The sequence below is a fragment of the Phyllobates terribilis genome, unplaced genomic scaffold (assembly GCF_046119375.1).
Source record: "Phyllobates terribilis strain yellow unplaced genomic scaffold, ASM4611937v1 Scaffold_1__5_contigs__length_1240528914, whole genome shotgun sequence".
Lineage (NCBI taxonomy): Eukaryota > Metazoa > Chordata > Amphibia > Anura > Dendrobatidae > Phyllobates > Phyllobates terribilis.
In genome coordinates this window covers 1,097,709,106-1,097,731,744 of record NW_027362761.1, presented here as the reverse complement: position 1 = coordinate 1,097,731,744, position 22,639 = coordinate 1,097,709,106, and the positions used below count along the sequence as shown (strand labels likewise).

General features: G+C 44.7%; 1 long non-coding RNA gene across 1 annotated transcript; it reads left to right on the top strand.

Moving 5' to 3' along the window:
* LOC141172667 (uncharacterized) lies at positions 1-18,868 on the top strand. The gene is made up of 3 exons (XR_012252509.1): positions 1-108; positions 13,617-13,750; positions 18,711-18,868. It is a non-coding gene; the product is annotated as an uncharacterized lncRNA (long non-coding RNA).
* The last annotated feature ends 3,771 nt before the right edge of the window (positions 18,869-22,639 follow it).

Here is a 22,639-nt window from a genome sequence, read left to right as displayed (position 1 = left end):
AGTAACGCCTTAAAAAAAGATTCCACATGTCTACCTGATTCTCCTGTAATGTTCACATAAAAGAAGGTAAAACCCCACGAGGCAGAAGGCAATTTTTCTATTCTTAAGGTATTCTATTCTTTTTCTAGTCCCTAATACCAATATCTATTCTCTAGTATTATGTAATATTGCACTCAAGAAAGGCATCCAAGTTCCTTTCTATACTCTTTAAATGTATTCACCTAAAAATAATCTCCTTCTGTCAGAGTTTCATAATTTTACTGCTCTTACAGTAAAGAATCCCTTTCATTTTTATGTAGACGTAGGTGATGCATTCTTGTTATAACTACACGCTTCAGTATATACCGTCGATATCACTAGGAGAGATTTTTGTATTAACTTTAGATATTTTCTTGAGACTTTTTTGGTTAATCTCTCAGTAATCTTTTCTTTTTCCCCCAAAATGAACCTTGTCTTAGGATATACAGTACATGACCCTTTAAGAAGAAACTATAATTTCAACCCTTTGTGTGACCACATTTTTAATACAAAGTCCAGTTATGGGTGAAGTCTGCACCAGATAAAATGGCATGCAAAATTCATATGTAAGACTTGTTGATTTTGCTGCAGACATACAGTACAGACCAAAAGTTTGGACACACCTTCTCATTTAAAGATTTTTCTGTATTTTCATGACTATGAAAATTGTACATTCACACTGAAGGCATCAAAACTATGAATTAACACATGTGGAATTATATACTTAACAAAAAAGTGTGAAACAACTGAAAATATGTCTTATATTCTAGGTTCTTCAAAGTAGCCACCTTTTGCTTTGATGACTGCTTTGCACACTCTTGGCTTTCTCTTGATGAGCTTCAAGAGGTAGTCACCGGAAATGGTCTTCCAACAATCTTGAAGGAGTTCCCAGAGATGCTTAGCACTTGTTGGCCCTTTTGCCTTCACTCTGCGGTCCAGCTCACCCCAAACCATCTCGATTGGGTTCAGGTCTGGTGACTGTGGAGGTCAGGTCATCTGGCGTAGCAACCCATCACTCTCCCTCTTGGTCAAATAGCCCTTACACAGCCTGGAGGTGTGTTTGGGGTCATTGTCCTGTTGAAAATTAAATGATGATCCAACTAAACGCAAACCAGATGGAATAGCATGCCGCTGCAAGATGCTGTGGTAGCCATGCTGGTTCAGTATGCCTTCAATTTTGAATAAATCCCCAACAGTGTCACCAGCAAAGCACCCCCACACCATCACACCTCCTCCTCCATGCTTCACGGTGGGAACCAGGCATGTAGAGTCCATCCGTTCACCTTTTCTGCGTCGCACAAAGACACGGTGGTTGGAACCAAAGATCTCAAATTTGGACTCATCAGACCAAAGAACAGATTTGTTCTTTGGTCTGATGTCCATTCCTTGTGTTCTTTAGCCCAAACAAGTCTCTTCTGCTTGTTGCCTGTCCTTAGCAGTGGTTTCCTAGCAGCTATTTTACCATGAAGGCCTGCTGCACAAAGTCTCCTCTTAACAGTTGTTGTAGAGATGTGTCTGCTGCTAGAACTCTGTGTGGCATTGACCTGGTCTCTAATCTGAGCTGCTGTTAACCTGCAATTTCTGAGGCTGGTGACTCGGATAAACTTATCCTCAGAAGCAGAGGTGACTCTTGGTCTTCCTTTCCTGGGGCGGTCCTCATGTGAGCCAGTTTCTTTGTAGCGCTTGATGGTTTTTGCAACTGCACTTGGGGACACTTTCAAAGTTTTCTCAATTTTTCGCACTGACTGACCTTCATTTCTTAAAGTAATGATGGGCACTCGTTTTTCTTTACTTAGCTGCTTTTTTCTTGCCATAATACAAATTCTAACAGTCTATTCAGTAGGACTATCAGCTGTGTATCTACCAGACTTCTGCACAACACAACTGATGGTCCCTCCCAACCCCATTTATAAGGCAAGAAATCCCATTTATTAAACCTGACAGGGCACACCTGTGAAGTGAAAACCATTTCCGGTGACTACCTCTTGAAGCTCATCAAGAGAATGCCAAGAGTGTGCAAATGAGTCATCCAAGCAAAAGGTGGCTAGTTTGAAGAACCTAGAATATAAGACATATTTTCAGTTGTTTCACACTTTTTTGTTATGTATATAATTCCACATGTGTTCATTCATAGTTTTGATGCCTTCAGTGTGAATGTACAATTTTCAAAGTCATGAAAATACAGAAAAATCTTTAAATGAGAAGGTGTGTCCAAACTTTTGGTCTGTACTGTAGGTCCTGATTCATCATTTGCGATTTATTGAAGTCACTCTTGTTTTTTAGCATTGTGGTATTCGCTGACGTTTTTTATGCCACATTCTTCAAAATGTCGGAAAATATAAAATGATTTTCAGCACCAAACATTGCGAAATCCTTAAAGTCGCCAAAAATGCGCTAGATTGAAAACTCCTCCAGATACCTTACTCCAGGCATGGACTGGAGTGAGATGCTCTAAAAGAAAATGTGACATTTGGTGAAAGTCGCATTTCATGAATCCGTCTAAAACATCTGTATAACCAAAGCTCTTGAAGAACAATAAAAAAGGCTTAAAAAAGAACGACAATTTTAAAAAGTGGTGCAAAACATGTAGAGAATACGGCGCAGACACTGAAACCACTAAAAAGGAGCAAATTACTCCAGTAAACTGTAAAAATAGCCATGATGAATAGGAGTCAAAGTGTGAAAGAATCTGCAGCACATATGCAACATGCTCTCCTAAGGCATTGTTCTCACCATGGGCTTTTGGTGAGTTTTGATGCTGCGTATTTTCACTGCATCAAAAACGCAGGGTCTTACAGTTCCAGCAAAGTGGATGAGATTCATAGAAGTCTCCTGCCCACTGTGCTTTTTTTAACTCAGTGTAAACTGACCTGCGCTGCATATTTGAAATCCGCAACATGTCAATTTCTCTTGCAGGTAAGCTGAGTTTTCTGTGCAGATTTTCCCCATAGACTTTCATTAGATGTGGAAAATCTGCAGGTAAAAAAGCGCACGTGCCATTCTGGTGCAGAAACGCATCAAAAACGCATGTATTATGCACCTAAGGGTGTCAATAAAGTTTTGTCAAATCCAGATACCAGGAAGTATCAAAAACCAAGTAACTTTGTTTAAAGCATGACACACCAAAAAAAAAAAAAACAACAACATAAAAAACGTGATAAAAACGCATGTAAAAAAACGCACACAAAAATACAATAAAAAACGCTAGTACCCTGATTTTTACATTGTGGATGCAAAAATGGTGCAGAATTTCTGCAACATCAAAAACTCACCAAAAGTTCATCGTGGGAATGTAACCTAAAAGATATAATTGCACGCAGGACATATCATCAATGATATCCAGTAGGCTAATAGTGAATGAACTTAAGGTATCGAGGTAAGTGATTTCACTTAAAATCTGCTGCAGATAAGGTAGTCATCTCTTGGACCTTTGGTGACCATTATTGGGTTATAATCTGGGTCCACTGTAGAATCCTTTGGTTTTCTGGCTGGCCTGGCTGACCTTATAGACGGGAGACATACACTACCGTTCAAAAGTTTGGGGTCATTTAGAAATGTTAATACTTTTGAAAGAAAAGCACATTTTTTTTTCAATGAAGCTAACATTAAATGAATCAGAAATACACTCTATACATTGTTAATGTGGTAAATGACTATTCTAGCTGCAAATGTCTTGTTTTTATTGCAATATCTACGTAGGTGTATAGAGACCCATTTCCAACAACCACCACTCCAGTGTTTTAATGATGCATTGTATTTGCTAACTGTGTAAGAAACCCTTGCACAAGTATGTTAGTCCAGCTGAAAACGGTTTGGCTGATTTGAGAAGCTATAAAAAAGACCTTCCTTTGAGCTAGTTGAGAATCTGGAGCATTACATTTGTTTGTTCTATGAAACTCTCAAAATGGCCAGAAAAAGAAAACTTTCATGTGAAAATCGACAGTCTATTCTTGTTCTTAGAAATGAAGGCTATTCCATGCGAGAATTTGCCAAGAAACTGAAGATCTCCTACAACGGTGTGTACTACTCCCTTCAGAGGAGAGCACAAACAGGCTCTAACCAGAGTAGAAAGAGAAGTGGGAGGCCCCGCTGCACAACTGAGCAACAAAACTAGTACATTAGAGTCTCTAGTTTGAGAAATCGACTCCTCACAGCTCCTCAACTGGCAGCTTCATTAAATAGTACACGCAAAACGCCAGTGTCAACGTCTACAGTGAAGAGGCGACTTCATGCTGGCCTTCAGGGCAAATTAGCTAAGAAAAAGCCATATCTGAGACTGGCTAATAAAAGGAAAAGATTAATATGGGCAAAAGAACACAGACATTGGACAGAGGAAGATTGGAAAAAAGTTTTATGGCCAGACGAATCAAAGTTTGAGGTCTTTGGATCACACAGAAGAACATTTGTGAGACGCAGAACAACTGAAAAGATGCTGGAAGAGTGCCTGACGCCATCTGTCAAGCATGGTGGAGGTAATGTGATGGTCAGGGGTTGCTTTGGTGCTGGTAAAGTGGGAGATTTGTACAAGGTAAATGGGATTTTGAATAAGGAAGGCTATCACTCCATTTTGCAACCCCATGCCATACCCTGTGGACAGCGCTTGATCGGAGCCAATTTCATCCTACAACAGGACAATGACCCAAAGCACACCTCCAAATTATGCATGAACTATTTAGGGAAGAAGCAGGCAGCTGGTATTCTATCTGTAATGGAGTGGTCAGCGCAGTCACTAGATCTCAACCCCATTGAGCTGTTGTGGGAGCAGCTTGACCGTATGGTATGCAAAAAGTGCCCATCAAGCCAATCCAACTTGTGGGAGGGGCTTCAGGAAGCATGGGGTTAAATTTCTCAAGATTACCTCAGCAAATTAACAGCTAAAACGCCAAAGGTCTGCAATGCTGTAATTGCTGCAAAGGGAGCATTCTTTGACGAAAGCAAAGTTTTAAGGAGAAAATTATTCTTTCTAATAAAAATCATTATTTCTAACCTTGTCAGTGTCTGGACTATATTTTCTAATCATTTTGCAACTCATTTGATAAATAAAAGTATGAGTTTTCATGGAAAACACAAAATTGTCTGGGTGACCCCAAACTTTTGAACGGTAGTGTATAACTTTTTTTTTTGTTTATTAGTACATCTGTGGCTACATGGCAACTTTGGTTACAATACAGGTCACATGGTTAAAGATTGTTTTCTTCAGCTGCTACATCGTGGCGTAATGCAGGTGAATGGGGTTGCACTACCACCCGTAAGGTACCCCAACCATGTGGTATACTAGCCCATTCACCTGCATTCTGTTGCACATAGCAATCATTGGCCATGTGACCTGTGTCACAGCTAGAGTTGACATGTAGCCTCAGACTCAATCATAATGTTATAATGTCACCTGGTTGGTGTTGACATCTATTCGCAGCCAATGGTAACGGTGTCTGAGCAGCTGTGTTCAGGTCAACAAAAAAAATCACTATATTGCACAGATAAGTGAACTGATGCTATAAAACCGGCCAGGAGCCTGGCCGCGCCTCTGTTTATGTAATGTTCATAGCTCTCACCCATTGTATGTTCTCACTGTGTTTGCACTTTCCTCGGTTCCAGGCAGACAGCTATGATGGTGTTTATTGTGTAGTTTGACCTCTGCGTGTCTCTTGTCCATTGCAGGTAGCGCCATTGTTAAATATTAACAAGTGTTGTGGTTCTCACATTGAGTAATAGTTTGCTAACCACACATAGCTTGCTGGCCCACACTCTTCCCCAGCTGACTGGCATTTAAAAGTTCCTTGCTACCTGGTTTTTGGTCTGAACTCCAAGCAATGTACTAATAAATGTGAAATTGTAAGGGTGTGACAGAAGCTGTCATGTGCCTCTCCCCCTAAAGATACTTTGTCTGTAGGAATTGTGATATAATGTAAACAATGTTTATGCGCACCTTGCTTATAATAGTGTGATTATTATATCATCTATGGGTTTTGCAACTACTTTATGACCAGCCCAGGGGATGGGGATGACTCGGTACCCGGGCCTTTGCCTGGCCTTGAGGATGTCGCGGTGGTCGGCTCCCGGGCCCGTACCCTGGGGTCTCTCTTTAAAAGCGTTGAAAGTTGTTTATTTTATAAAAAGTTCGTGACGCCACCTGTGGCTTCTGGTGAAAGTCACCAGCGCTGCGCAGTCCACTGAGGCCGGTGATAAGGCAGCTTGATGGTATAGCTCCCCACAGGTGGAGCTAGGCCTCAGGGCAGTGTTTGAAGGGGGATGCAGGACAGGCGCGACCCAGCCGGGTCAGAGCAAGAACAGGGACAGACACGATAGTCACTTCAGTACCTTTTACTGATGGAAATTCAGGCACATCCCGGAGCACTGTAGGGTGAAGGGTGCATGTCAGGATCCTCCCCAATGAGCGGGTGTAGGGCCTCCTGTTACTTGCCTCTGCGTAGTAAGTTTCTGACCTGCCTGGAGCTAGGCCTAACTTTGTCTCTGTCCTGTGCTGGCTGACGTAGTGGTTGGGCCTTCTCTTGGAGTGCACACTCCCGGCTTACGGGGCCTATGTGTCTCCTGGCTCTGTTACGTATCAGCGCTTTAGCGATCCTGGGACTTGTAGTTCTCCAGGGATTCCGGTTATGCCTTACTGGGTCATAGAGTTCCCATTAAGCTTCGGACCCGTGTCCGGTATATGCTTCGGGGTGAGCTAGTTAAGCTCCTCTGCCCCCTATGTACTAACTCTCCACTCGCCTTCGGCCTACTCGGGCCCTCACTAGGCTATACACACTAACGGCAGCTTGCCGTGCTTCACCGATCTTATGGCGCCGGCACACCTAAAGCTCACTACTCTGAGCTACACTGAGTCTTGGTCTGGATAAGCTCCACTGCAGGATAGCAATTGCAGGAGCTGGGACAGGCTTTTGTCCTCTGAGGTAACTCTTCTCAGACTGTACTGGACTCATTGCTAAACCAGGATAGACTAACTGCTGCCTGGCTCCACCTTCCCTATTTATCTATCCCTAACGGGCTCCCTCTGCTGGTCTGAGGTGGAAGGTGGAGATGTGTGAATGGTTATGGGGGCCTCTTGTGGAGGAATCCATCAATGCACCCTTCCAGGATCTGTGATACCAAGCGCAGCTGGGCGTCACACTTTACATGCTTTGATATTGTGATAAGATCAGGGGAAGGTTGATAGGGTAAGGAATTAGGATTTATATTGTGACAGAGTCACTGGTGTTATATGTGAGGGAGGTATGTTTCGCTACGGCTACTAGCCTTAGTGAAGTGAACTTAAAACTATTCTCCAGCATGTTATATGTTGGGGGTTTAACTCACCATTGTGATGGGACTGGTTTGGTGTGAATGACATAGAGACGGGAGGGAAGTCATTCACCATACCTCCCCTAGGGGTGTGGCTGAGCAAGTTTACATGCTCAGTCCTGTCTTTTTTCTGTTGTTGGTGAGTCTGGAGAGACAAGTCTCCAGGCTGTGTAACTTCAGCTCAGAGAGGAGTTGAAGGTGCTGCAAATTGGTGCAGGGCGAACCCGCAAACACATAGACTATGTTACCATTTGTCTTTTGTTTTACCTTTATACCAGCAAGGCTGAGTTTATTTTTGCTGAAGTCTACAGTGCTTTATGCTGACATAATAAACCTGCAGACGAAACCGTTCCTGAGTCTACTTCCGACTGCAGCCGAGTGAGTTGTCCTGCCACAGATTCCAGGAACACGTGTACCTGCCACAGGGATCGGTGGATGTCCTGGGTAAAGGCTGCCAGCCAGCCAGAGATGTCCAGCAGCATGGAGAAGCTCCTCAAGCACTTGCTTCAGAGCCAGCAACATCAACAGCACTTGCAGAGTCAACAGAACATGCAGCAGCAGCACTGGGAGCTTCTACACCAGCAACGAGAGCAGCATCAGCATAGCCAGCAAGTACAGCAAGAGACCAATAAACTCCTCTTGCAGCAGATCCAACAGCAGCAACGGCAGTTGGACCTCCTAGCAGGGGAGATCTGCAGCAGGGAAACCACCCTTCACCCAAGTCCAGGTGGTGTTTCATACATCCGGAAGGCGGTAAGGCATGCTATGCAAAAGATGACCATAGGGGATGACGTTAAGGCATTTCTGACCATATTCGAAAGGGTGGCCAAGCGGGAAAGATTACCACCGGAGCAGTGGGTGGGGTTGCTGGCCCCTTATTTAACAGGTGAACCCCAAAAGGCCTACTATGACATGGCCCTACAGGATGCACAGGAGTATGCCAAATTAAAAACAGAGATATTGGCACGCTTGGGAGTGACTGTCTGTCAGAGCGCAAAGGGTCCACCACTGGGCATATGCTGGCGACAAACCTCCTCGCTCACAGAGGTTTGACTTGCTACATCTAGTCCAGAAGTGGCTGCAGCCAGAGTCTTCTTCTCCTGCTCAGATGGTTGAGCGTGTGGTGATGGACAGGTTCATCTGTTCCCAACCCAGGCCGGTGCAGACCTGGGTTGCCCATGGCGTCCCTCGGAATGCGGACGACCTTGTGGGCCTGGTAGAGAGGTACCAAGTGGTCTAAAAATCCCTCAGGAAACTGGACATAGTCACTTCCCCGTACTGGAGTACCCAAAAGGGGGCGGGCTCACCACATAAGGGGTCTAGAGTCCCGAATGGGGGTCATCCCAATCCCACTGAGGGCCCGGCAAAGACTGCTGTGTTGGTGGTGTCATAATCCTGGAAACATAGCCGCCCGGTGTCATATGTCCCGTGAACCAATGGACTGCAGCCTAGGCCGGCGTTGTTCCTATTATGCCTATCTTGCTGTAGCATGGATGGTCAACCTGGTGAAGGACCGCAGGTGTGTGCCGTGTCCATTAATGGGGTGATGGTGCTTGGACTGTTGGACTCATGGAGTCTGGTGACCCTAATCAGTGCTACCCTTCCCCACCAGCTAATCCCTGCCAAGACTGTGTGGGTGATCCCTGCATACATGGGGACTCCAATGACTACCCTGTGGCCAGAGTGACAGTGGGAACAGACTGTGGTGCCCAATCCCACGAGGTCGGGGTGGTTAAGGACCTGATACATCCCGTCATATTGGGGCACGATTTTTCTTTGTTCTGGGACTTGTGGGGGAAGGGAACCGGACTGAGTCATGTGGACAAAAGCCTGGTCCTTAGGGAGATACCCCTGTCGAGATCTGAAGTGGTGGAGTTCCCATTGTGTGTCCTTGCTGGCAACAAGGACTAGACTGTGACCGAGGAGGCCGAACACCCTGAGTTAGAGGTGCCCAGAGAGAACTTTTGGGTCTGCTCAAGTTTGGGACTTGACCTTGAAGGGGGTGTGGGACAATGTTACTGTCTGTAAAGGGGTTGCTTAAGAGCCAGGGGTAGACACCAGGTACCCACACTTCGCAGATCAGGGGGAGTTAATATATCAGGTGACCAAGCCAAGGGGTGTTGAGATAGTGGAGCAGCTGTTAGTTCCAGGGCCATACCGATGGAGGGTATTAGATATGGCCCATTCACATGTTCTGGGGGGACACCTGGGGGTCGAGAAGACTCGAGAGGATATTGAGGAGGTTTTATATTGGCTAGGGTGTTACTGGGAGATCCTAAACTATTGTAGGTCCTGGCACACCTGCCAGATAACCGCCTCCTCTTCCCACTTCCATAGTGTTTTAATCCCACTACCTGTGATAGAAGTCCCCTTTGAGAGGATTGCCATGGACCTAGTGCGGCCCTTAGTTAAATCGGCACAGGGCCACCAATACATCCTGGTGGTCATGGACTATGCGACCCGGTACCCGGAACCAGTACCACTAAGGAACTCGTCGAGTAGGAGCATAGCCCGGGAGCTTGTCCATATATCTGCCAGGACCAGTCTGCCGAGGGAGATACTAATGGACCAAGGAACCCCATTCATGAACAAGGTAATGAAGGAGCTGTGTAAAATCCTCCAGATTGCCCCGCTGCGAACCTCCATTTACCATCCGCAGACCGACGGCCTGGTGGAGCGTTTTAATAAAACCTTTAAAAGCGATGCTCAAAAAGGTCCTAGAGAAGGCACCTTGCTTATAATAGTGTGATTACTATATTGTGTATGGGTTTTACAACTACTTTGCATGCTTTGATATTGTGATAAGATTAGGGAAAGGTGTTAGGGTAAGGAATTAGGATTTATATGTAAAAGATAAAATGAGGGAGTAGCTATAGCTAGCATTGGGAGATACAGTGGAGGGCACTGTAGACCAGGAAATAGATAGTTGCAGTAAAATATGGGTTAACCATAGATGAGAACAGCTCCATTTAGGGAATTTCCCAGATGCGAGGGGTATGAGAATTTATTATAGGGAAACTTCAGTGGATCATCCCTTAACGTCCAATGCCTGTGGCCTGGAATAGGCATGGAGGAGCCAGCCTTACGTCCCGAGAGGGGACAGCGGACGGGGATACACAAATAGGAAGAAGGGCCCCGTTCTTAGAAGCTGCGGAGCCGGAAGGGGCGTCTACTCGGGCCAGCAGTGCCAGGAAACAAAGAGAGAGCTCAGGCTGTAAAAACTGACAAAGTGGACACTTGCTGTACTGTAACTGCCATGAAACCTCTGAACTTGTTGAGTAAAGTTAAGTTATTTAAAATGGACGTGGAGTCTGTCATTGAATGTGTGAAGGCATCTGGATCCGGAATCGTGGAACCTGTGGAGACTTCCAGTACAAAAGCGAGTGTAATGCATTTCACCCACACCACACCACAGACAGAACATTACTTATTCTTTGTGGGAGGCCAGGGTGTAGGAGATCTACAGCCCCTCGCAACTACTACCACCCTGTGTCCCTCACAAAATTACCTGCTCCTCTTTGATAGGCAAGAGATTGTGGCAATATTTTGAAATACGGGGATGAAATATAATAAAAAAATGAAAATGGAAAAAAAAAAAATTAAACAACAAACTAGGCCACATCCTTGAGTAGTTAATTAATAGGATTAGAAGTCTATTTACCCTATTAGAATTAATAATAAATTAATGGAGTCACAAATAGAGCATGCTTTCTTTAGCATCCTCATCTCTTGGCCCGAGTGAAGAGTCTCCACAAGGAGGATAGGTCATCAATATCAGATTGGCGAGTTTCGACACCTGCCACCCCCACCAATCAGCTGTTATTTGGTCCGGCAGCCGCCTGCTGTAAACACTTTGAATACAGCTTCAGAGCACAGCTCCTTTTAAAAATGAAGCGGACCCTGCTGGGTCCTGCAGTACAGCTCCTGTTTTTTTCCGTAAAGGCCCCATCACACTAAGCGACGCTACAGCGATCCCGACAACGATACGACCTGTCAGGGATCGTTGCTGCGTCGCTATGTGGTCGCTGGTGAGATGTCAAACAGTCAGATCTTCCCAACGACGCAGCAACGATGCAGCGACCCGTAACGATCTGTATAACGATGCACGCCTATGTGTTTCTGTGTCTGAGTCGTCAACAAGGTCTTGGTAAGGTGTTAAACACACCGATGCATGCTACCCAGCGGGGCCTCAACGATCAAAAAAAGGTCCAGGCCATTCCGACACGACCAGCGATTTCACAGCAGGGGCCTGGTCGCTGCTAAGTGTCAAATGTAGTGAGATCGCTGCTGAGGTCGCTGTTGCGTCACAAAACTTGTGACTCAGCAGCGATCTCGCTAGCGATCTCGCTTAGTGTGACGGGGGCTTAAGAGTTGTTGTGCAGTGGCTGCTACACTTTAAATAAGACTGCTATGCTCTTCTCTGGTCAAAGTGTTTCCTACAGCGATGGTCTGAACAAATAACAATGTATTGTTGAGCGTTCCAAGTGTCAGACCCCAACCGATCTGCTAGTGATGACCCAGCCCAAGGATATGTAATCTGTGCCTGCGCTTGTGCCTGGACAACCCCTTCACAGTGGCCGAGGCTGTCTGTGTTAAAGAGGAAAAAATTAAATTTTAGTAACCAATCCTTTTGTAATCTGGGAAGGTGTCTGACAACAGTTTACTGTCCCCATCGAGAAACCATGCAGAATAAAGTATGTATGGGGAGGGTTAGGAGGAATAGCAGTTGGCTGAAAAAGCATTTGTCTTTCAGCTATCTAAGTTAAATGGGTAGCTTTACCTTCCGCTTCCCCCACCAAATATTCTTCTTCAATGGCTTACACACTGTAAAGCATTTCTCTTGACAATAAGTTAAACTTGTAGGGAGAGTCAAAGCTTGGGAGTTTAGACCCCTTTTAAAGTTGAGAATTTTTCACCAATGTGACATGATATTATGATCAAATTGATGACTAGTCTTCTCTTTCTTAAATGTCCACTGCTCTGGGGCTTGTTCAATACGTCACATTAGTAATGCTGTCTTCAACCATACTTCATTGCTGCACTGTTTACATAGAAAAAGTTATGTACTTAATTGATGAAATGTGAAAACGAGGAAGCACATTAGATATTGATGAGTCAATAAGGTTTTGGTACTATGGAACAGCTAGATATTGGGTATGTTGGGTACAAAAAAATAAATTCTGTATTAAGGTTAACATGTGTAGGTAGCACATTAAAAAAACAAAATAGGTGTTTGTTTTAGGCCTTTAAATGTCATTGTCGGCTAGCAGACAGTGTTTGTTTTTAGAAGTTTTATGTTTCATAATAGTTTTGATGGGTGAAAAATTAAATCCTTCTCATACTGTGAACATTTAAATGTTTTACTGTCCTCTAGTAACATGAACAAATGAATACAACCTATGTATTGATATTTCTCTCCATCTCGGCCGTGTCTCTAATACTCAGGAGCACTTGTTCAGCCCAGCGCTCCTTTGTTCCCTTTGAGAGAACTGTCGCCAAACATGTCTGGTGGTGGCTTATCTCCACGAATATACGATATACAGTACAGACCAAAAGTTTGGACACACCTTCTCATTTAAAGATTTTTCTGTATTTTCATGACTTTGAAAATTGTACATTCACACTGAAGGCATCAGAACTATGAATTAACAACTACAACTACATTTCTCTGCATTCAGACCTCTACCATGGGCCATACAGGTGTGTATAGATTTACTTTTCTATACTCTGAATGCTCATAGTAGAGGTCTAATAACTCCAAAGTGGTGACAGATTCGGTTTAAATGGTCAAGATTGTCAAAATCTTTGGCTGCCTTAATATCAAGGATGTGTTCCCTGGTCCTCCTCTGGAACTTTCTTGCTATAAGGCTGATATAAATCTTGCCACAAGGGCATTTGGCACTATATATCACTCCAACAGTGGTACACGTGATGGTGTGAGTGATTTTGAATTGTTTTGTTTGATCAGAGTTAGTGAAGAATTTTGTAGACTAAATATTGACACAAGCCACACATGAGCCACATGGACGGCACCCCCACTTTGTGCCCTTTGACCCAAACAGACCCTTTGTTTTGGGTGCCTCTAGGTGACTGTGGACCAAGAGGTCTTTCAGATTCTTAGAGCCTCTGTATGTTATTGCAGGGTTGGATGTTATATAGGGAGTGAGGGTCTGGTCAAGCTGTAAAATTTCACAATGTTTTTTTAATGCTTGACACATTTCACCATTTTTGACATTATAGGTGGAAATGTCATCATTATTACTTTTTTCATTATATCCCCTGTTTTGGAATCTTGTCTTCAGATCTGAGGCTTGATATTCAAATTTAGAGTCACTAGAACAAATACGACGCATTCTCAAAAACTGCCCGGTGGGGAATACCTTGAATGAGATTTTTTCGGTGAGAAGATTCCGCATGAAGAAGTGTATTGGCAGAGGTAGGTTTACGATAAATGTCTGTTTGGATGAAACCGTTAGAATCGATATCTAGTAAGACATCCAAGAAGTCCATTTTCTATCTTCCTGTCTTGAAGGTGAGTTTGATATTCAGCTCATTCCTGTTTAAGGTGGTGATAAGGGATGTGACATCCTCGACAGAGCCCTGCCATAGAAAGAAAATATCATCAATATATCTACCCCAATATAAGATGTTATTTGCTTGGGGTAGTGGATTAGTCATAAAGATCTCCCTCTCCCATACCCCCAGGAACAGATTAACATATGAGGGGGCGCATACCGCCCCCATAGCTGTGCCCCGGAGCTGCAGAAAGAAGGAATCCCGAAAAAGAAAAAAAATTATGACTCAATGCAAAACATAAGAATTTCATGACCAATTCCCTCAATAACTATTCCCTCTTATCTTCAAGACACGGCAGACTTGCTTAGAAGAGTCAATGGTATTCATGTCAATGATGATGTCCTAATGGTACCGTGTGATGTGGAATCACTTTACACTTCAATAGGCCAAGAAGACGGCCTTAGGGCAGTCGATACATTTCTGACGATGTCCAACTTAAATGGTGAGTTGAGGGAATTGGTCATGAAATTATGGGGTGGCAACTGGAGGAAGATTCTGGCACAGAAGGAGGCAAGGTGGATCACAATTTTGAACACCTTGACCCCTTATGGCCTCAATGAAACAAATAGCTTTATCTCATTCCTTTGAGTGTTAAAATAGTTGATTATATCAGGTTAAACATGGTCATTCAAATATTTTAATTGCTTTTAATATTAATTTCATTCTCCTCTCATTTTTTCTTTCTTTCGCTTTTTAGTTCTTTCACCTGACGATCTATCTATTTCATATCCATCCATCTCAAAAGTCGGCCATTTTTTCTAATGCTTACAATTTATTTATTATAATGAAACTTTCTCCCTTCTTTATATATAATATTCATGTTCACATGTGTTTTATGCTGGTTTTAGCTATGCAGCGCCATATTTCTCTATTTTTATATATATTTTTTCCACTAGTATGTATATTTATGTATTTTTAGTATTCTGCTTATTCAACATACCTATTGGTATCTATTTATATTCTAATCATAGTCATGCACGTTTGTATTATTTATTATTAAATATTAATTTTATTTGTAGCACTTGTCACTTTGTGGCATTAATCACTGCTATTTACGTACTTTCTAATTTATTATGTCATTATTGCATTTTGCACATCATATATTTACCTCATTATGTATATTATGTTCATGGATTCATTTGTGACTAACTATGTTTGATGATCATGTATATTTGTACCTTATTTCCAGCACTTGCCACTTTCAGCAGTACATTATTGCTGTATATTTCAATTAGCCATTTTTCTGCTCCATCACCATCATTCTTCCATCACATCCTATTCATACTCTTACTCTTCACTCACCTTCCATCACCTCCCCGCATTTCTAATCACACCCATTCACATACATAGCCCCACCTCTCTTCCTGCCTTCCGTGCGTCCCAACCCTGGAACGCACATTGTTCCCGCCCATTCCGTACACACTGCATTAGTCATTTCCGCTTCTGCGGTCCACAATGACACGCATGCTGACGCAGCCTCCTCCGGATGTGCTGGGCTCCATTAAGACGCAGCACACTCGGGGTGGAGCACTCTGCATGGTGCCATGCTCAAACACATGTGACTCATCAGCCACTCAATTTTGGATGTTCATGATTGGCCCAACTCCTGTTAAATACCCCTTTCCATCCTCTGACATCATATCCTCGTCAAAGCCCCTGGCAAAACGCGCGTTGGAGCCTGTCATTTGGGGGTTAGTACCTGCTGTTTATCTTACATTTTACTCTTTTCATACATGCATCTAGATTATCCAGTATGCCAGCAGTCCATGACTAATGTTACTTTATATATTGCCAGCTACATGGATGTATTATTGGATGTGTCATTCATGACACTTTAACCACACATTGGTCTTTATAGATCTTACATATAGCACTATGCACTTTACTTTGTAAACCATCTATATACTCCATCATAATTTTTTCATGTATGCTCCTATAATATTCAATGTCTGTATAATTATGGTCTATGGTCCTGGCATGATGAAATTGTTATTTACCTTACTTTTATACATGTTTGTATGAATACATTGCATTATTAACTACCCCCACTTGGCTTTTGTTGTGACACCTTTCCCTTATTTTATTCCAGTTAGTTTATTTTTATATATCAATGAATGTTATATTTTATGGTACTCTAGTTTTTGTGTCATATATGTAGGTTATGTAGGAGTAGACCAATGCAACCCCTGAGTTTGCTTATAAATTTGCAAATGAGATATGAAAAATGTTTAGACCATATTCAAGTCAAAGATCATCAAAGATCAGGCCAACGGCTTATGTGTTTAAAAGGACCAAACAGTTCACCTCCTTTTCACTTTCGTACGAGCTGGTCTGCATTTCTTGGCAGCGGCCGCTACAGTATACAGAGCTGGGCTGTTCAGCTGCATAAAAGGTTTACATCTGGCCGCTTCAGAGCTGGAAACATCTGATTGGTGTGGCCCTTACCAGTCTTTCATTGGTGACCTATGTCTGGATAACCTTTTTTTTAACTCCCAATGTGTGAAATATTCATTGGGTCTAATATCACCTAACACTATAGAACATCTGATGTGTCCAGGTTTTCCCATCTTAAAGCAAAAATCGATTGTGTGGGTTAGGATTTACTAACATGGGTTATATGGGTTTTCTATGTTAATTTAGGGGTTATATCCTTTTAAACCTTCACATGCCAGAGCAACTGCAAAGAATGTCTCTCAATTTGGTCAAATTAACGTACACATCTTCCTATGCCAGGCCCACCAAAGTGGACAGCTCAGTTTTGAATGCGACAGAGGACTTCTGTACAACCGCTCATCTCCTTTTCCGCACGCCTTTGAATTCTTAGTCAACATTATTTACAGTTTTTTACCTATCTTGTGTTATATATTGGCAGCACCGTGACTAAGTGATTAGCACTGTTATTTGAATAGCTGGAGTCCTGGGTTTAAATCCCACCAAGGAAATATCTATAGGGCATAGGGAGTTTGTATTTTCTCCCTATGTTTGTGACGCACCCCCTGGGCCGTGGGGTCCTCTGTGCCGGGCCGGTCTTTGCTTGGGGAAATATCACAGTGGCGGTAACCCGGTCCGTGACCCAGGGCGGTCAGTAAAAAGGGTATTTTATAGTTTTTATGTACAAAGTTCGTGACGCCACCTGTGGTATGCGGCTAAAGGGAGCCGCCGCTGCCGCCGAGCAGATCCTCTGGAGCTGGTGTTTAATGCAGCAGAGTTGGTTTAGCACTCCACAGGTAGAGCTTAGCTCCAGGGCAGTGTAGATGTTGTAGTGAAGTAGATGATGCTGGGCGTTGTAGTTCAGGGGTGATGGCACAGATAATAATCACAGAGACTGTGGGGTGCAGTCCTCAGGGTCTTTACTCACGGTTGTTGCAGTCCAAGTTACAGGTACCAGTGTAACTTCTCTCGTCGTGCTGCACTTACTCAGGGAGGGGTTCAGTCCACCCTCAGATATCTCCGGAGTACTTAGCGGGACCCCCTTCTGTGTGTTCTCTCTCTGGCCGTCTCCCTGGTTGCAGGACTTGAAATACTGCAGCCTCCGGTTTCTAGTTGAGACGTACAGTCTTCCGCTAGTTGAAGGACCGGTCCCCTTTGTGTGGCCTGACCACTCCACCTCCTGGTGGATTTGGGCGTACGGGTGGCCTCCAGCACTGCCCGTACCCCTGGGGTCCCTTCCTCATTCCTGGAGCCCTTCTTGCTCCTCTCTTCCTCTCCTTCACTCCTGGGCCTCTCCTCAGGCCCTCCGCCTGAGAAGAGCTCCCGCAGAGCCTCTGCTCCTTCACTACTCCTCTCAGACTGAACTGCACTGTCTTTACAAGATGGCTTATCTATTTATACCTTCCTTCATGTGCTCCCCTAAGCTACTTCCTCCACCCACACCCACTACATAGTTCCACCCCTCAGCTAGGGACCAGGGACTGTGCTCTCCCTTAGGAGCAATCTCGCCCTGCCCCCACTGGTGTGGAATGTGTTGGGTGCAGGTGTTAGGGTCCCGAGCTGTACTCCTTCCTTACCCGAGAGTGAGATACCACACCTCTGGGTGAGATGCAGTACCTCTGTGGTGACCGAGCCCTCAGGGGTGCCACATTTGCGTGGATTTCCTCTGGGTACTCTGGTTTCCTCCCACACTACAGAGACATTCCATGCTGAGTCAATTCTCATGGACAAACCGTGAGTTGGGATAGTCAAGACGTCTGATGTCACTAGCCAGGAGAGTTCATTATTAACAGAGGGTAGAGACAAGGGCGTGGTCAAGTAACGGTCTGAGGTCAAAATACCAGGAGGTTGGCGGATCAGAACAGAAGGCTTAGACAAATAGATGGTCAGAATGAAGTCCAATGTTAGGCAGCGATAGATTAATAAGCAAGGCACAGGGGAAAACCATCCACACAGACCTGAAGCTACGGCTGACAGCTATCTGGGACTGCCAGCTCCATTAAATAGCTGAGCAATCAAGAGAAGAGGCAGCATCTGGCGAGAGCTCAGCACTTCGCAGTCTCAGATTGGATGGCCGAGCTGTCAATAAAAAGACAGACAGCTCAGCACGCCCCTGCATCAGACGGGACAAGTGAGCTGTCAAACACTGCACTGACATACTGGGGGGTGGAATCATTATACATACTGATAGGGAATTTAGATTTTGAGCCCAAATGGGGACAGCGATGATGTTTGTAAAGCACTGCAGAATTTATGGTGCTTTATAATGATTAAAATAAATAATAAATATTCCTGTCTGTGATGTCTAAGAGCACATAAAAAAAGAAGCCGGACAGGCCAAGACAGCCATGAGTATTCACTGATTGTTTTTCTTTTCATGTTTTACAAAGCCTCAGAAAATGATTTACAAAATAAGCGTCTGAAACTCGACTATGAAGAAATCACACCCTGTCTTATAGACGTGACATTAGTGTGGGAAAAAAAGCTGAACAACCTTGGAAGGGCAAAAAATAAGGCTGATATGGAAAAGATTCATGCTGCTGTTGGGCAAGGTAATCGTGAGAAATATCTACTAAACAATAAAGGGAATGTGTCACTCAGATCTGCCACCAGCACAATACATTTACGGACATTTCTTCTAAATAAGCAGTATACAACAAAATTGATGTAAATATGCAGATACTATTCAACAGCGCAATATTTTTAAATTAATAAATTACACTAATGATAAACGCTAGAAATAAGCGAATTGATTAGCAAGGCCCTGGTCCATTGGCCATGTCAGTATGCCATGGCCATCAAATGGGAGCCCTGCGAACCACCTACTACGTGATGGCATCCTCAGCACCTCTTTTTTGATTAGCATGTCCACTGTAATGTTATGTGCAACTCACTGTAACCATGACATCAAACGTGTAAGGTTAGCTTGCAGAACTCTTCAAAAGACAAAAGAGTAGATCAGGGTATTTTCCCATATAAAGACGCAAGGTCCAAAACCCAAGGAACCCACTTGGATACAAGCATACACATGAAAATGGTAGACAGCGTCTAGCAGGTGGTAAAGTTCAAAACATCTTTATTCTGCCATACACAGGATGCAACATTTGAACCTGTCACCGGTATTTTTCAAGCTGTAACCATGAGGTTGCACCGGGCATACAAATCAGCAGAAGTGCCAGGGATGCCAGTGATGCGCCCCCTGGGCCGTGGGGTACTCGACAGCCGGGCCTCTGGTTGCTGGGGGATATCACGGTAGCTGGCCCGGTCCGTGACCCAGGGCAGTCAGTAAAAGGGGGATAGATATGGGGGATTTGGACAGTTCGTGACGCCACCTGTGGAATGCGGCTAAGGGGTGCCGCGGCTGCGGAGCAGTCCTCTGGAGGTGGTGTTACGGCAGCAGGGATGGTGTGGCTGTCCACAGGTAGAGCTAGCTCCAGGGCAGCGTGGGGTGTATAATGGATGGTGCTGCAGGGGAGAGACGGCAGGACAGTCCCGGAGGAAAGACAGACACTCACACGGGGGTAAGCTTCAGTACCTTTACTGGTGATGCTGCAGGCACAGTCCAGGGTACTCCAGGTGAAGGGCGCACTTTTGGACTCTCCCCAGTGAGCGGGTATAGGGCCTCCTGATCCGTTGCTTTACTCTCTAAGCTTCTGGCCTGCCTGGAGCTAGGCCTAGCTTGGTTACTGTCTCTCTTGGCACCTGCTGACTTGGTCGTAGGGCCTTTTCTTTGGAGATCACTCTCCCTGGACGCTGGGACCTCCGTGACTCCTAGCCCTGGTACTGCAATCAGCGTTTGGTGAACCTGGGACCTATAGTCCTCCAGGGGTTCCGGTGGTTCCTACTTAGTATAAATGTCCCTGTAGGCACGGACCCGGCGTCTGGTATATATATCGGGGTGAGCTTGGTATGCTCCTCTGCCCCCTTGCTACTTCTTCCTACTGGTAGGGTGGAGGTGTGTGAATGTGTGAGGGCCTCTTGTGGAGAAGTCAATCCATGCACTCTTCTGTGTTCTGTGGCACCATGCGTAGCAGGGCGCCACACCAGCTGGTAGGAGGCGGGTTTGCTGGGTTCCCTATGGTGGCCATGGAATACCGACGTGGTTGCTGGACCAGGTTCCTGCAAATCGATTCACTCACCTCTACCCACATAAAAACTAGAGGTTCTTAACTACATTTTTACCTAAATGTGTGAACCTATCTGCTAACAACTAAGGGACCTCTTTCAGATGGGACCCTAAACTAAAGACTCGCCACTTGTTCCTAGACTTCAAATGAACTGGGGAAGTGCAGCATTCAGCTATATTTTGGCCTAATTAAAAACAGTCTTGGAAAGATACATGTATATGTGACACCCCAGGGGTCTGGTTGCCACAGTGATAGAGATATTATGTCTGAGAGCAGGTGGGAGGTCCTTTGGTCAGGGATCCTGTGCATGCCACACCTCCTGCCCAGTCTTGGGAGGGGAAGAACTTCCCCTATATAAACCCGGGGCTGAAGCAGGGTTAGCAGTCAAGGAGAGTAGAGACAAGAAACAGCAGAAGCAATACTACTACGAGTCAGGGGCTGGCAACCTGCAGAGCTCGCCCTGACTGAGAAGCTTTCTTACCGGACCCGGCGTCCGAGGCTGTGGGGACTAACTCTTACCCAGCAGCAGAAGCCGACCGGCAGGGGATTTCAGGTCCTCAGGCCCAGAAACCCGAAGGCACGGTCACACGCGTGGGACCAGCACCGCCATCGTGGAGCGGAAGCCATTAGAAGGCCCCGAGTCACCGGCCATACGGGTGAGCACCACACGGTACACTCAGGGACGTGGGCTACTTATATCCTCTTCTAGCAAGGTAGCCAGAAGAGTACAGTCAGTTTGGGAGGCCTACAACTCCGCCTGGCCAGGGGAGATCCCATCTGCTCAAGGACTGACCAGGCCCCGTTCACTAGCAAGTACTCCGGGAGGGTCTATCGTTGTTACCAGTAAAGACCCTGAATTACACCGCACCGTCTCTGAGTGGTTCCTGCTACCCCCATCATCCACACCTGCTGCCCTGAGGCCATACCCCTCCCGTTGGGGGTTATACCATCTACGCTGCACCATCCATCCACCGGCCTCAGCGGACTGTCCTGCAGCGGCAGCTCCATAGCTGCATTCAACGGGTGGCGTAGTCGTCCATCATCTACCGCTGATACAGCGCCACTTAGTCTGACTCCCTGGGCACGGACCGGATCACCGCCACGAGACTACAACCCTCAACAGATCCAGCTCCGGGTAAGCTCCCGCGTGCGCAACGCTGCGCGACACAGGCCCAGGGGTGCGTCATATAGGGTGCCAGGACTTTGTAAGTAGCCACTCCTCCCAATGCATAACGCAGAAAAATCAAAAATTTGGCCAGCAATCAATACCTATAGAAATAACGAATGTTCAGGTACAAGATTACTTTCTAGATTTTTGTGCATTGTGAACTGGAAGGAATAAGTTACTTCCAAAGTCTGTGAACCCTATTCTAGCAACTTTACAAGACTGTTTTAATTAGATCAAAGTATAGCTGGCTGCTATTCCTCCCCAGCTCATTTGGCATAAACAGAGGTGAATTTTTGGTTTAGGCCCCCATCTGAAAATGAGTACTTGTTGTTGGCAAATGGGCTCACACACTTTGATTAAAATGTGTGCAAAATGCTTCACCTTCATGCATGTGTAGCAATAGTGGAATTCATGTGTTCACCAATAGCAGAGCGCTGTACACTGTGTTCCAAATTATTATGCAAATAATATTTTCTCAGATTTTCCCAAATTACCTATATGAATTGCAGTCATTGTAATTTTCCAGTCAAATAACTATTAGAGTACAATTGAAAGGTTTTTGTACAAACTGCCTATGATAACAGTATATTTTTTAAAAAATAAAAAACTCAAACTGCACTCAAAATGCATGTTCCAAATTATTATGCACAGCAGAGTTTTCAACCTTTTCATTTTAATAACGAACAAAAAAAATGGTCATTTTTTAAATTATAAGCATTAGCAGGTTATTACAAACTGAAATCAAACAGTTTTCAACTCAAAACTTTATTCTAGGTGATGTTACATTTGCACATAGGACCCCTTGTTCGAAAGGAGCTTCTGAACTCTCTCGTCCATTGAATTTGTCAGGTTTTGGATGGTTTCTGCTTCAATTGTTTTGCATGAGGACAGAATACCCTCCCAGAGCTGCTGCTTAGATGTGAACTGCCTCCTGCCATCATAGACACTCCTTTTGATGATGCTCCAGAGATTCTCAATGGGGTTGAGGTCAGGGGAGCATGGGTGCCACACCATAAGCCAATCA